Source organism: Neovison vison, chromosome 4, assembly GCF_020171115.1.
Source record: "Neovison vison isolate M4711 chromosome 4, ASM_NN_V1, whole genome shotgun sequence".
NCBI lineage: Eukaryota > Metazoa > Chordata > Mammalia > Carnivora > Mustelidae > Neogale > Neogale vison.
The window spans coordinates 53,567,710-53,583,394 of NC_058094.1; the positions used below are offsets into that span (position 1 = coordinate 53,567,710).

A 15,685-nucleotide genomic window follows, 5' to 3' on the forward strand; every position below is an offset into this window, starting at 1 on the left:
AGCATGGGCCTTGGGATATTTATTTTCTTATAGCTCTTTGTTCCTTTTAATATCTGGGAAACTAGAAAGGGGTTCTGTGATTTTTTTTTTCACTTATTTGTGGAGCATAACAAATAGCATGGAGGACAAGGGGTGTTAGAGAGGAGAAGGGTTCTGTGATTTTTACTTGAAGAGGTTTCTGTTTTACCGATGGGGATTTGGGAATGGAAAGGTCAGTTTCTGAGGCTTCCTTTGTTGTTATTGTTGTTTATTTTGGCTGTGCTAACTTCAGAAGAAATATTTAGAGGTTCCTGGGTGGCTCAGGTCATGATCCCGGGGTCTGGGATCAAGCCCAGCAAGGTGCTTCCTGCTCAGTGGTGAGCCTGCTTCTCCCTCCCTCTGCTGCTCCCCCTGCTTGTGCTCTCTCTCTCTCATCTTCTCTGTCAAATAAATAAATAAAAACTTTAAAAAATATATTTTATTGGCCTCACTTGCCTAACTCTGATTACCTCGTGTAGGTGTCCTGGCCTGATTTCGTATTGCTTAATGTAGTGTGTGGACACAGTTTCATTAATCTCAGCTCTTCCCGTCCAAAGCCTTGGGACCATCAGGTCATCCTCACGCTATCCTCGGGAAGCAGGGCAGGCAGGACCAGTCATTAGTACCTCTGAATTATGGGCAGTTAAGGGATTCAGGGAAGGAAGCAGGTGTGTCCCAAGTCTCTTGCTAGTTAATTCACACAGGAAGGTTTGGATTCGGGTCTCTTTTTTCCTGTATGCTTGTTAAACAGATCTGAGGTCTCTGCTGCCTTGGTGGAGGAAGGGGTCAGATGAGAGGCCATTGCCAGCATTTTCCCCTGCTAGCGGAACAGATTCTGTTCCTCGAGGCCAGGCCACCCACCCACCAGAGATTGCATTCAGGTACCCATAGTGATGAGCAGGTTTGTTATAACCACGTCAAAATTTATCAGAATGATGTTAGATTGGCTCAGTTTGTTCATTTCTTCTAGCTTAGAAACAGCTGAAAGAATTATCACAGATCTAGAAAAGGCCCCAACTAACCAAGAGGGTCTGTATCAAATATTTATGGATAATGAGATTAAAGAGCATTGGTTTATACCTTCTTGACTTGTGTAGGCACATGTAATATTTAGCGGTGACTGTGCATATGCTTTGGGACACAGTGACACAAGGGCCACACTCTGGGGTGACAGCTGTAAGTGAATCCAATCTGAAATGGTATGTTTCAGTGAGGCTCCACTTTCGATCAAACTTGGGTTTGACACTTCGCTCAGCCACTCACCGACTGTGTTACTTATCCTTTCCAAGGCTCAGTTTTCCCCTCTGTGGAACCAGAATAACAGTAGTACAGAGCCCATGGAATTCTCCTGAGCGTTACATGAGATGAGGTTGTACGGGATCTGCAAGTAGTAGGACTCGTAAGCGGTCATTTTTACTCACCAAAATAAAACTGCTGCAAGTGACAGCATCTGGGATCATTGGGGACTGAAAGAGAAGAGTGAGAGATTCTAAATTTGGAATTTTTATATTATTTCACCTCTGAGTGTTTGTACGGGAGTTTGTATCTGGGCTAATGAAAATGTCACACTCTGTTTATCAGGAATAAAGCTGTTATTGAAGCAGAGCCTACATTAATTAGGCTCAACCTCATCTTTCATCCTGTAGTGTCGTGTACAGCTGTTGTTTTCTTTGTTTTATGAAATTAACTATAAAGAGTGAAGGCAGTCTGCTCATATTTAAAGGAGACACAAAATCCTGAGTAATTACAATAGCAGGAAGCTGCAGCTTTAAAAAGCCATATTATGTTTTGCCAGTACGTATATTTTGCATCAGTGCCTAGTAATGGGTCTGCGTAGACATGTGGAATTGTTCAGGCTGGATGGAGGGCGCTAAGTATCAGTTTACTACCTCGAAGGCCAGTGAGAGCAGAGGGGGCTAGCTGGAACTTGGTCTCAGGCAGCAGGGGGATGTCATTTGCTTACACAGCAAGGGCGGGAATGTGAATGAGGCGCTTGGAGGGGCTGCCTTCTTTGGTAAATGGAATCTAAAGCCTGCCAGCAATATTGTAAGGCTGCAGGGCAGGACGGAGCAAGGGCACGAGGCAGCTGGATGGAAACCCAGGAAGCCAAAATGAGCCGTTTAAAGCGGAGGAGGGGGAGCAGAACCCCAGGGAAGTCCCTAACCTCAGAAACTGATTCAGTAGCTTCTTTTTATCTGGTGCCCGTTCTTCTGGTCAGGCTCAGATGTAAGCCAGTTCTCCCTCAAATTTAATGTGCACATGAGTCACCTGGTAAATGTAGATTCAGATTCAGTAGATCTGAAAGTCTGCATTTCACCCAGGTCCCCAGATGCTGATGCTGCTACGGGTCCCGGGACCACACTTCGAATAGTGAGGGTTTAGCCCACTCTCCCTCCAAGCTTCTGTTCTCCATGCACCACCTCTGTGTTCAACTATACCCCACACCTTACTTTCAGGCATTTTGGGGCTCTGCCAGGACCTACAATCCATTGATCCTGCTAATTTCCACTGTCACTCTCGCAGGTTCTCCTTTTGCTGTTACCCCGCTTAGATGCCATTCTCTCTCCATTCCCTCCAAACATTCCTTTGCTATACCTTCAGGTTCTTTGCTTCTTTCTCTCTTTCCTCATTTTACTCACCTGCTTACACTATCTCTCTACCCGCCCACATCTGCGCTGCTGATATGGCCAGAGGGACACTCACCCCTGCACTAATAGGTCTTATTTTTACCCAGTGGACCCCTAAGACTGCTGGTTTCCTTGTCCATTCATTCACACTTTCCCTCTTCCAGAGGACTCAGCCCTACTTTCTGCTCTTCTGTGAAACCTTCACCATTTTCTTTCCCCTCTTTACTTTCCGCTGATAAAATTGCTTCTCACATTCATCTGTTGGGTTCACCCCCATGTCTGCATGTGGGCCCATGTTTGTGGTCTCCTCTGCAGGAGCCATGGGAGCACTGGGCATTCTCTGAGTCTCCCAGTTGTGCCACCATGATGGTCACGTTGAAGGGCATGCATGACTGTACCCATGCCCCAGACTAGCTTCAGTTTAGTAATTCTCATAACTGTTTTGCCATATGGCTGATTTGTCTCCCATCCCCTATCAGGACACTCCATGAGGGCTGGGAATTTTGTCTGCTTTGGTCAGTATGGAAACACCGCGAGGAATAGTGTCCAGCACATGGAAACTATCCTTAAATAAAGCATTTGAACAGATATTAGGTGTATTAGAGTAGAAGATATGATTATATTTGAAGAGAATCTGAAAAAGCCAATTATAACAAAAACAACATATCAACATAGATTTTTTTTAATTTTTTTATTTATTATTATTACTTTTTATAAACATATAATGTATTTTTATCCCCAGGGGCACAGGTCTGTGAATCGCCAGGTTTACACACTTCACAGCACTCACCATAGCACATACCCTCCCCAATGTCCATAACCCCACCCCCCTCTCCCGACCCCCCTCCCCCCAGCAACCCTCAGTTTGTTTTGTGAGATTAAGAGTCACTTATGGTTTGTCTCCCTCCCGATCCCATCTTGTTTCATTTATTCTTCTCCTACCCCCTAACCCCCCATGTTGCATCTCCACTTCCTCATATCAGGGAGATCATGTGATAGTTGTCTTTCTCCGATTGACTTATTTCACTAAGCATGATACCCTGTAGTTCCATCCACGTCATCACAAATGGCAAGATTTCATTTCTTTTGATGGCTGCATAGTATTCCATTCAACATAGATATTTTAAAAACCACTGTCATCCTTTCTGAACAGACAAGGCTATGGGAGACCCTTGTTTGGGGACCCCTTTGGACCTGACACTGATGAATGTCCTAGAGGTTGTTGAGCCTGCCAGGCTTTTCCGGGATCAGGAGGGAAAATGACCAACATCCAGTTCTGTCCAAGAATTCCTGTCCTTTCTCAGTAAACACTCTCAAGGAGGTCGATAGTCACGTGAGCCTCTAACCAACCCTCCCGTTTTGGGCTACAGAGCATGCTGTCTTTACTTGGGACCTGACAGAGAGCTGTAATGAAAGCATTTGACAATTCCACAGGCTAACTATGCCTACTTTGTCGTGCATTTAGGAAAGAGGATATTTGCCATGCATATGACGCTGTTTGGGCCTATGCTTATGAAAACAACCACATACGTGGCTTTAAGTTGGTAGAGGAAATGTCCTATGAAGCCACAAATGGAGGCACTCTCCATGGGACTGGGTAGTGCTGCCCATTCTCAAGGATGAGAAATGCAGGCAGTTGGTCCATTGCAAGTGAAGGAAAGGGCGTATCAGTGTGGAAAGTTCTAGAAATATTTATTTTAATTTCATTCTGAAGAGTTTTGCTTTTAATAACATTGACAGCATAGATCCTTGCCTCCCAAACTTTTGAGCAAGCTTTGGTTGAGGAATCCAAAGCAGAGTGTGTTTTGTATTAGGGCCGAGAATACAGAGGGTGCTCAATATATGTGCTTTCCTCCCTCTCTTTTCCCTCACCTGTGCCCTTTCTGCTGGTCCTTATCCAATTTGTTGTCTTTCTGCAAAGTATGGAAGTTAAGATAAAAATATTACTATGCTTTAATAAGTCATCATTCGTTGAGACCAGTGATTCTCAGCTAGGAAGTGATTTTGCCATTAAGGGGACAGTTGCCAAAGTCCAGAGACCTTTTTGGTCATCACAGTTGAGGGGTGAAGGAACACCAGCCCTTCAGAACAAAGAATTTCCCAGACCTGCTCTTTGTAGTTTACTTCTCTACTGGACTCTAAATAAGAGACGGGCAAGTGTCTGGGTGGCTCAGTCGTTAAGCGTCTGCCTTCAGCACAGGTCATGATCCCAAGGTTCTGGGATCGAGCCCCACATTGGACTCCCTGCTCAGGGAAACCTGCTTCTCCCTCTCCCAGCCCCCCACTTTTCTTCCCTCTTTCGCCGTGTCTCTATCAAATAAAATCTTAAAAAAAAAAAAAAAAGGAGAGAGAGAGAGACAGGCAAGATTGAGAAGGATGTGACGACAGGCTGTGGGTCTAGGTTGGTGGACCACCCCTGCCGGGGACCAGCATCCACCTACTCTGAATAAGCACATTACAGATCGTTTCCAGCTGAAAAACAAGTGCTTTACTCGATATTCATTTCGAGAGGAGTTGTTCGACCTCTTAGAAAGGCAGTAAACCGACAGTGTGGCAGAGGCAGGGAGAATTGTGGGTGGGAGCTTAGGGAGATGAGGCGGAGGCTCCGCTAGGGTGCTGGGCATGGTGGCAAGTGTGTGATGGGGAGCTTGTCACTCCGTGCCACGTGGCTTGGGTTTTATCCAAAGAGCTTTGGAGAGTCCTATGCACAGAGCCCTCACTCTCTTTTCTGTGGTCTCTTCACAACCTGGACATAGGTCTGTTGTTACCTGTGTCTCTGTATCATGTATATTGGTAACTTGGTCTCTGGAACTGGGCCTTCTCCTCTTCGCTTTGAGAGAGCACAGAGGTTTATCAGTAAGGCTTGTTAGACAGAGGTAGCAGTCTCAGAATAGTTCTCCACTTCTAAACAGGGGCTACTCTCAACACTTGCTTCTGACGCAGTTGATTAGAGCTTGAAATGCACCTTCCTGGCTCTATAAATGATAAGTTTTCAGGAAACCTACCAAAACACATGATATGGCTGAACTGTAACGCTTAGTGGTTCAGAATGGGGAATTTCCCAGCAAAAGGCAAAGAGGAAAGAATTTCCGTTGCCTTTCTTTGTTGAAATTTGGTAAATGTGATCTTTACCCTTTCCCTGCCTCCCCGATGTGCGACTCTCCCTTGCCATTTACTGCCCTTTTTCTCTTGGAGCTTGTATTCAGGCTCTTAGACTATGTGGGTGTAGGCTCCATGAGGTGCAGTAGGGGTTGGGGAGGGGAGCTCTTGGTGGCCCCTGGAGAGTCTGATAGACAGCTCACAGAGCAAACACCACTTTGCTTATTGTCAATTTTACTATTTCTTGTTCTTTCTAGCATTCACTTGCATTTCATTTTTTTCATAAGAAATGGCTTTCTTTTCTCTTTTACATTACCAAAAAGAAAAAAAATTTGCATCAGTTTATATCGGTGGATACTGTTTCTGATAATAATCAGTCTAGTTATTGGGTCATTCTTTCATGACCCCTGCCTTTTACTTCCATTTAACATATTTTAAGTTGCCTTCCTAGATCCATAGTCAACAAAAACAAAATTTCAGATTTGAGATTACATTCCTCAAAATAGCATCACCCTTCCTCTTAGAGGAAATGATCTTTATAAGTAATAGGGTTTTTATTTTAAGGTAAGAAATGATGCTATCAAAAAATATAGCACATTTCAAGATGAAAATAAAATAATATGCCTAAATATATTATAATAATTATCACACTGTTCTGTACCACTTTATTCCACCTATCTTTGTCTTGAAAAGGCCATCATCATCTGGGACATGCAGCCCTTTTTGTTTTAACCCATGGTATCTTGCAGAACTCAGAAGGTCTCTGTGTGAGGTGTGCAGTACTAACCCACAGTCACTGTCCGTGTCTGTGGAGAGAAAGGCAGAATGCAGCAATGTGTCTAAAACCTCCGGGGCATAATTATTCATTGTTGGGAACACATGTAATGTCATTTACACTTTTCCGCATATATAAATTTCAGATAAATATATAGGTCTGTGAATATTTTAAGTGAAAGGTTTAACCTTTGTTTTTCAACATTCTTTTTTTATAGTATTAAAATACTAAAGGTTAATTAAAGAGTTGTTGGTTGCTTTTCTTATTGTTCAGAACCTTAATAGGTAAATGAAAAGATGATCATTTTACCCTTAGCTATTGTAATGTTCCTTCAGTTCAGAGTTTTGAAATTGTTTCTTCTTGTGTTTCCTTTCCAGAAAACACGAGGCTATTCTCTTATTTCAGCAGTTGGGTATAACTTCAGAGCCGGAAAAGAGTGATTTCAAGGTATTCACGTATCTGATGTATTCTATGTTCTCGCTTATTCAAGCTTACTTTTAGCTTAAGTTTGTATGGGAATCGATAGATTATTTGGGGACCCTGCACCGTAGAACTTAGACACAGCTTTGAAGCTGAAAAATCTCAAGAGTATTAGCCTGTACAGTTCCAAATTCAGCACCAGGGATTTTTGCCATAGGGATTGTGAGACATCAGTGGTTACACTTCCTATAGTGTGGCATTTCCTATTGGTGATGGGCACAACCCTGGCTCTGCCTTCTAATACCAGTGAGAGACTGGGCAAAATGCCTACCCTCTCGGTCTCTCTACTCAACTTCGAGATAAGGATAATCACTGTTACTGTCTTAAGGGTTTGTTGGAGAGATTAATAGGATGCTGTGGTGTTCCCCACTGTCACTGCCACCACAATCAAAATTGTGAGGCTGTGTTCACTGTTCTCAGTGGTGCAAGGAATCTCATATATGCTAATGATAAAGTTGTATCAAATTTCCTTAATGACTTTGGGTCATTTTCGAATAGAACCGAATCCAGAAAAAAAAATCATCCAACCTAAGTGAAGGACAAGTTAACACAAAGATATTTTAGATTTAATTATAGCAGTTAGCTTACTACTTGATTCTCAATTTTTATAATGAATCCTGGGCTGCAAAGTGCTATGTTCACCCATTTAAAAGATTTACAAACCTCAAACACTGTGACCTGACTGACCTCTATCCATTATACATCATTATGCAATTCCTCTGCGGGGCTAGAAAGAAAGGCGTACATCTGTCTTGAATGTTCCCGATCTCTTTACAGAATGAATCCAGTAAAATAGGCCACTGTCTTTTAATTAAATCTTTCTTTTAAGTTGCTGAGAATTTCTTTCTCTTTCAGAGTAACCCTTTCCTCTTACAAGAACAGGGAGTGATTTCGGGGTCATTTTGATTACCTTCTGAGGTCTTTCTAAATATGACTACAGATTCTGGAAAACAGCCTGCCTTTTGTTAGTTAACTTAGCCTAAAGAATCAGTGCATTAAGAGCTTTGATTATCCACACTCCAAAAATGCTTCACTCTGATCACCCAACATTTGACAAAAATCTCAATTTGGGGATTAAATATTTTCTCTAATGCACTTCCATTTCCACTAGCTGCTTGCCTTACTCATCGTATTTGTGGGCCCAAAATGAAACATTTTCCAGTTAGGGGAGCATTAAGGTTTAACTCAGAAATCTATATATTATAGAATAGGTCTCAGATGTTTCTGTAGTGGAATCAAGGTCTTGAGTTTTTGGAAAGCATTGTACTGTGTGCTCCTTTTTTTGTTCATGGCCGATTGCTTAAATTTAACCGAGGATTTTTTTTTTCCCCCGGCCAAATTTCCAGTGTGCTCTCTGCCAAATTCCTGACCCCAATGTTTTGGTTATCTTCACTTTTGTAGCAGCTCTCAAAATTAATATTGGATTCAGTGAAACATTTTTCCCTTGCCCACCTGCTCGCCTTCTGCTTCTAACGGATTCCTTCTCCTGGAATCAATATTTCACTTAAAGGCATCACTGTCGACCCTGTGACTTAAGCCAGAAATCTCCAGCCTGACATTGCTTCACCCTCTGCATCCAGACCAGATTCTGAATTGAAGATCATATATGAAAATTCCAAGAACAGTGACTGGGGCTTGGTGAGGCCAAATATTAACTGCCAGCTGCTACAAATGTTCGCTGTAAATATCTTCCCAGTCTCTCCTCTGTCTGCTACCATCACTACATTAGTTCTGGCCCTCATGACTGGGCTTCAGTCTGTTGCTAGAACTAACGTAAGTCTCTTCCAAAACTCTACCGATTTTAGGTCCCTTGCTCCCCGATTTAGAACGTGGTTTCCTACTCAGTGACTTCCGTGTACACTTTAACCTTGAGAATAGATCCAGACACTTTGGTGTGGACTCCCTGACTGGCTCTGTGGGCCCTCTCGTGCACTACTTGCCTCTCCCCACTTCAGCATCGCTGCTTCATTTAGACTGAATTTCTCAAGATATTCCAACACACAGTGGGCTTTCAGGCACATGTGCCTTTGTGCGTGCTGTTCTTACTTCTGAGAACACCCTTGCCCTTTTTTCCTTGATAAATTCCAGCTTACCCTTCCAGATCCACCTCAGTTTTCATGTCCTGCGAGAAGCCCTCCTGATCCCCCGATATAACTGGGCTTCCACAGTTCTTAAGTTGTGTCTCTGATTGTGCTGTATTTAATTATCCACTTATATGTCTGACCCTCCTATAGATACTTTTGGAATTTTAATTGTGTGTCATTTCCAACTTAGAAGTAGATTCAGCCAATATCCTCACCAGCTTTGATGATGACAGTAGTTACTTTTCACTGTGCTTAAATTTGAGGTTCAAAATTTAGATTACCCCGACCTATTTCCAGGCCTCTAATCGCCTTTGACTTGGAAAAAGTGCTTTAAATTTCCAGACTTGTTCTTCCCACATATCAGAAAGACAAGCAATGAGAAGGAACAGCATCAGTAACTGTTTGGTGAGACATGAGCCCTAATCCAAATCAACACATGAGTGTTTCTTGAGAGACCGCAGTTAACACAATTAGCAATAGACTGGATCTTTGAGAAGTCAGAGAAAAAGAATGGAATTCATTTTTAATTCCAACCAATTGTGAGCAGGAAGACAAAAGCCTTGGTTTTGTAATCAGAGGTTACCACAGGCCTGTCAGGACTTTGAACAACTGTCTCCACTGTGAAAATAGGTTTAGCTTGTCGGATGAGAGCCGGGCTGAGGAAATAGTGACTTTAGCCAGCTTTTATCTCTTGTTTCATCTTTGGCTCACAAAGATGAGGTTAATTGCAGCAGAAGCTATTAGCTTTATTTTTAAAACCAGTCAATTTTAATAGCAACCTGCTTCTGCCCTGAAAAATGTCCAAGACCAGTAAGAAAGAGCTGAATATAAAAGTATGTGTTACGTCGTGAATCTTGGCTTTCTCTGGGCCAGTAGTCAACCAAATCCTTGGCAGTCTCTCTAATCTTTTTCTCTTTTTTTTTGCTGTCCTTAGCTACATTTATTGTGTGTGTGTCTTCTGAGTTATTAAAGCAAGATACATATTCACTACAGAAAACTGGAAAATGCAGAACTCCCTAGGAAGGAGAAAAGCTTCCACGGGAGGCTCGTAGCCAAAGAGAACCATTAACAGCATCGTGGCTGCTGTCAGCTTTGTAGAGTTTTCTCCAAGCAAACATAAATACGTTTCATGTTCTTATGCGAAATCTTGTGTACATAAGACAATTAATAATAGAGTGAATTCTCATATATTCACAGTCCATATTCACACACTATCAAGATTTTGGTACCATTGGTTTATCCATTTCTTTTTTCTTCTTCCCTACCTCCTCCTTTTGGAAGTATCTGCTAACTACTTTGTAAAGAAAAATCCTGATATGCTAGGCCAATTTCCCCTACCCTCGCTTACCTTTTATTAGGGTGCAAAAGGTATGGTTTTACACTCAGTTATTGCATTGTACTTGGGGGATAAGTAGCCTTAAAGCTCAAGTCGATCACGTGCTAGATGGATATTGATTTTTCCTCTTAAATCAATGTTTCCCCAGAGCATAGTTTTATTTATTCATAAAGCTAAGATGATGTCTGACAGGAGTTATAGCAGCGTAAGGCTGTGGTGAAGGCACAATACGGAGAGCTTTTGTAAGACTCGAAAATCAATGATGCTGGAGGGTTACTTCATAAGCCTGAAAAAGTGCATTTGCTGTGTTCCCAAGTGTGAAAGGAAAATTTCAGCATATGGTTAACATCCATCCTCTGGGTTTTTGGTTTTTTGTTTGTTTGTTTGGTTGGTTGGTTGGTTTTTTGTTTTGTTTTGTTTTTGTTTTTTGGTGCCACTTTGCAAACGAACCTAAAGGAAGTGTAACTAAAATTGAAACATCAGGCTGGATAGAATCAAAGCTTCAACGACAACCCCTTGTTGACACCAAGTCTGTTAGCTCACTCCTGAAAGACGTGCTGGGCCTGTTGATTGCAACCCTGTAAAGTTGCCCCATAGTGCAGGGATCCCACGGCATGGGTATTTCTCCCCAAAGGGCAGGTAACGCAAGTGTGTTCCCTTTTGGGGATACGTCCTTCACTTTGGAATACTTTTGTCTACTTAGTGGTATTTTAAGAAGACAGATCCTCTGTGGGGCACCTGGGTAGCTCAGATGGTTAAGCATATGCCTTTGGCTCCGGGGCTCAGGTCATGATCCCAGGATCCTGGGATTGAGCCCTCCATCAGGCTCCCTGCTCAGCATGCACATGTGGGTGAGGGGAGGGACAGAGGGAGAGGGACAGAGAGAATCTCAAGCAGACTCCCCGCTGAGTGCCAAGCCCGCCAGAGGGCTCGATCTCATGACCTATGAGATCATGACCTGAGCCGAAAGACAAGTCAGATTCTTTTTTTTTTTTTTAAAGATTTTATTTATTTATTTGAGAGAGAGAGACAGTGAGAGAGAGCATGAGCGAGGAGAAGGTCAGAGAGCGAAGCAGACTCCCCATGGAGCTGGGAGCCTGATGTGGGACTCGATCCCGGGACTCCAGGATCACGCCCTGAGCCGAAGGCAGTCGTCCAACCAACTGCGCCACCCAGGCGTCCCAACAAGTCAGATTCTTAACTGACTGAGCCACCAAGGTGCTCCTGGAATTTTATCTGTCAGTTCTCTGATCTTTACATGGTAGAACTGGCTGAAGAGTCAGATGACCTGGATGCTGCCCTAGCAGCTGGGTGACCCAAGGTTGAGTTCTTGAGCTTCTCAAGGACTGAAGTTTTGTTTATAGTATCATTGTGTTTGTTCATTAAAATAAAGGTAAGTGAGAGTTATTCACTTGACTTCCATCATCTTCTATATATCAAGATTTTTTTTTCTTTTAAAAGTAACTTGTTGATATTTTTTAAAGAGTATGGAAAGAGAAAACAAAAGAAAAAATGGGTAGTTGAAATGAGGAATATTTTTGCATGAAAAACAAAGCTCCTTCCAGTTTAAGTGGTCCACAATTTTCTGTGAAAAGATTTCCAGTGATTAACTCAGCTACCAATAGCCACAATTTCCTTAGAAAGTTCAGAACCATTGAGGACACACCTTGAGTTTAGGAACTGGAAACTTAACTACATGCTTCGGAGGGCAGCTGGGTGCTCCTGTTGGGTCTGTAGCTCCCAGGGGGCCCCAGTACCCCTCCAGAGCTTTGGGACAAATCTCTAAGACACTGCCCCTTTGGCTCTTCCCTGTTTGATCTCTCCTGGTAGCAACAGTGTGAGAGCCTCTTCAGAGGAGGGTTCTAGGAACTAGAAAGGAAAGGACGTAAAGCTGTTCACTGTGGTTACTGTTCACTGCTGGTCACATTTGTTTCTCTTTGTCTCACTGTGTTAGGCATTGATAGAGTGGGGTGGCATGTCCATGTTCAAGGGTTTCTCCCATTAAGCCCCAAGAAAGTTGCTGTTCTTTTTATGAGCAGATGACTCACTTGGCAAAAGTAAGAAGATTCCAAGAGTTATTTTTGGAGTGTTGAGGTTGAGATTTTTTTCAATTCAGTTAACCAACATATAGTACATCATTAGTTTTTGATGTAGTATTCAGTTATTCATTAGTTGTATATAATACCCAGTGCCCATCATAACACCTGCCCTCCTTAATACCCATCACCTGGTTACCCTATCTCCCCACCCCCTTCAGTTTGTTTCCCGGAGTCCAGAGTCACTCATGCTTTGTCTCCCTCTCTTATTTCTTCCCATTCAGTTTTCCCTCCCTTCCCTTGTGGTCCTCCATGCTATTCCTCATGTTTCACATATGAGAGAAACCATATGATAATTGTCTTTCTCTGCTTGACTTATTTCACTCAGCATAATTCCTTCCAGTTCCAACCATGTCAGTGCAAACAGTGGTTATTCATCCTTTCTGATGGCTGAGAAATATTCCATTGTATATATGAACCACATCTTCTTTATCCATCATCTGTTGAAGGACATCTCGGCTCCTACCATAGTTTGACTCTTGTGGACATTGCTGCTGTGAGGTTGAAATCTTATCTTCAGCAGAAACTCAAACTGCCTGGCATGAGAAGCACACTACAGGGCCTGTTGGAAGAGGAAGGGGTTGGCTCTTGGACTCTAACCATTAGGTTAAGGTTATTTGTTATGTTTTCTAAACAGCTTTAACAAAGTCCTCCAAAGTCTTTCTGACATTCCTCCAGTATAATCAGCTTCATATTCTTTAATCCTACCCTTCTTCCCTATCTTTGAAAATTAACTTTGCACCTCTCCAGGAAGCTGTTTAGAAAGTCATTCTTCTTTAGCCCTCTGGGTTTAGCAAGTCAACACTCATCATCAGTGGAATGATAGGTGTCACTGCTAGCTAGCTGACCCTATATCCAAATTGGTAACACAAGACAGTTCTGAGTGGTGGACCTCTGGGAACAACCATAGTTTCTCCAGATGTTGACATGTTGCTCGGTCCATGCCAGAGCCCACCCTTCTTCGTGTGCCTCATGCAGACACCCGAAAGTGTCTGTCTCTGCAGACATCAGACAGGTTATGCTGATAGCCTGTCTCTGCTGGAGGTTTTTAACAATGAAGAATCAGAAAACAGGGGAAAAGACAAGAAATTAGAGTTCTTTCCAAAACTTCATGTAGGGAAATGACCACAAGGTTGAGAATTCTATAAAGCTGAGTATTTCCTAGTGGGACAGCCAGGAAATATAGAAACTCAGGAGTGATAAACCAGGGTTTGCTATTTCATTTATGCCATGCTTTGCCATTGCTCTGTAAATGCCCCATAGCGCCAGGGCACACTGCCAGACATGAATGTGGGAAATTTGTTTTCCCACATTTTGAATGTATTTAGGCCATCAAATGTGTACATACAATTTCAGGTATTGTTAGGCAATTATTAAGCCAAACAAGCTATGTTTGCAGAAGACGAGGGAAGTTTAATTTTTAGTGGAGCATGTTCTTGAGCCTCTGCTAAAGAAAAACTCCTGTTTACTTTAACTGGAGACATCTGCCTCTTGAGTGTCTAAGTGTGGTATAGACTGCAGGTAGCCACTCAGACTCGAAGCCAGCTGGTGGCACTGGGGATGGGCGTGGGTATTGTTACAGAGCACAGAGACACTGTCAGTTAAATTGTCAGGAGTGGCAGGATCAAATTATTTTATTGTTGACTGATTTCAAATTGCTTTGTCTTACAGTCTTTTTATGTAATCTGACCAGTATTCTACTGTTTAAAAATTATGTATGCTTCAAATACAAAAACAGGAGAAAAATGCAGGATTATGAGACTAAATCACATCTCTCCAATTTTTCCCAGCAAAGATAGTTCTTCCAAGTTGAAAGCATAGAGGATGGCTTCTTCTTGACAAGTGGATTGCAACTTAAATGTTACCTGCTCAAAGAGGACCTCCCAAGCATCCATGGCTCAGGAACTCCTCAAGACATTTTCACTTCTTAATCCTTGACCTTCTTAATTTACTTCCCCACTGATACTTTGGTGTTAGTCTTTTGTCATTCTTCACCTACCAGGAAGAGAGCTGAGACTTTGTTTTTTTCACCATGTATGCTCAGTGCCCAGAGCAGTGCCTGGCCGTTAGAGAGCACCCAAATGTTCTGGATCTGCTTTGTTCTCTGGATCTTCCCCTCATTTTCATCTTTGAGACCATTTCATCATTACTGCCTGGAAGCAGACCTGACTGTCACCTTCCCTTGCTGTAGAATCCATGGTATTTTGAACTTTGTATTTTTTGTAATTAGCCAGTGTTCGCTCCCTGGCTGTAGCATCTGGCTGGCATGGTGATAACACATCTCCTGTGTGTTAATGTGATAGGTAGTTGAGGCAGGTGAGTCCTGTCAAGTTTTCCAACCATAAGATGGAGCTTACAAAAGATTCTGAGAGAGAAACACATTTAAGAGTTACCCGTACATTGAAGGGTCGGTTGGATAGATTGTTCTGCTGTGATGGTAGACCCAAGCAATGACTTGTTCTGGCATCCTTTTTTGGTGGTGTTATTTAATTTACCCCTGGGACTAACTCTTGCCAAAGAAAAGCTTTCTTTTTTTGGAAACGGTCTACCTCTTAACTCCCAGGTCCAGCCCAGATTCCAGAGTCTGATCTTGTTATATCTGGGAATATTGCTTTTCCACTAATGGCTGTATTTTACATGCTAATGAATCCAGTCTTTTCTACAGGTCTGCTTCGTTCATGCAAAACAGATAAAAATGGGAACATGTATGAATCAATGTCTTCTTTCAGGTAGCAAAGAAGCTACTAAGGAGCCTGCATATAATTTTATGGTCCCTCATGTCAGGCGAACCAAGGAAGTGTGGGTTCTGTGGTCATCAAAGATAATGTTTGTTGGATAGCATTAGGTAGACAGAAAACAGATTTGAAATTCAGGGCCTTTGCCACTTCCTGTCTTAGAAAAGTCTACTTGATTTGGACCATCTTTTACACTTTGAAGGAGTCACATTTTGTACCATAGTGGCCTGAAAGCATTAACCACACTCTTGATTTTCAATAATATGGAAAAGTCATTCCAAATTGGTCTTAACTATTAACAGAGGAAAGGCAGAAAATTAAATTAGCAAGGAGGTGTGCTCAATGCTATAGAGTCTCTGAAAAATCTAACTCTTGAGAGAAATGTATTCTGTTCTGGAAAGAATATGTTACTTTTCCAAGAGATGCTAAAATGGA

General features: G+C 42.4%; 1 protein-coding gene across 1 annotated transcript in view; it reads left to right on the plus strand.

Annotated features, from left to right (window-relative positions):
* Positions 1-15,685, plus strand: part of PAG1 (phosphoprotein membrane anchor with glycosphingolipid microdomains 1) — a 133,609-nt gene that overhangs the window by 39,303 nt on the left and 78,621 nt on the right. The window contains exon 2 of the mRNA XM_044245396.1: positions 6,897-6,966. The gene's annotated coding sequence lies outside the window, so the exon portion shown is untranslated. The remainder of the gene's footprint in view (positions 1-6,896; positions 6,967-15,685) is intronic.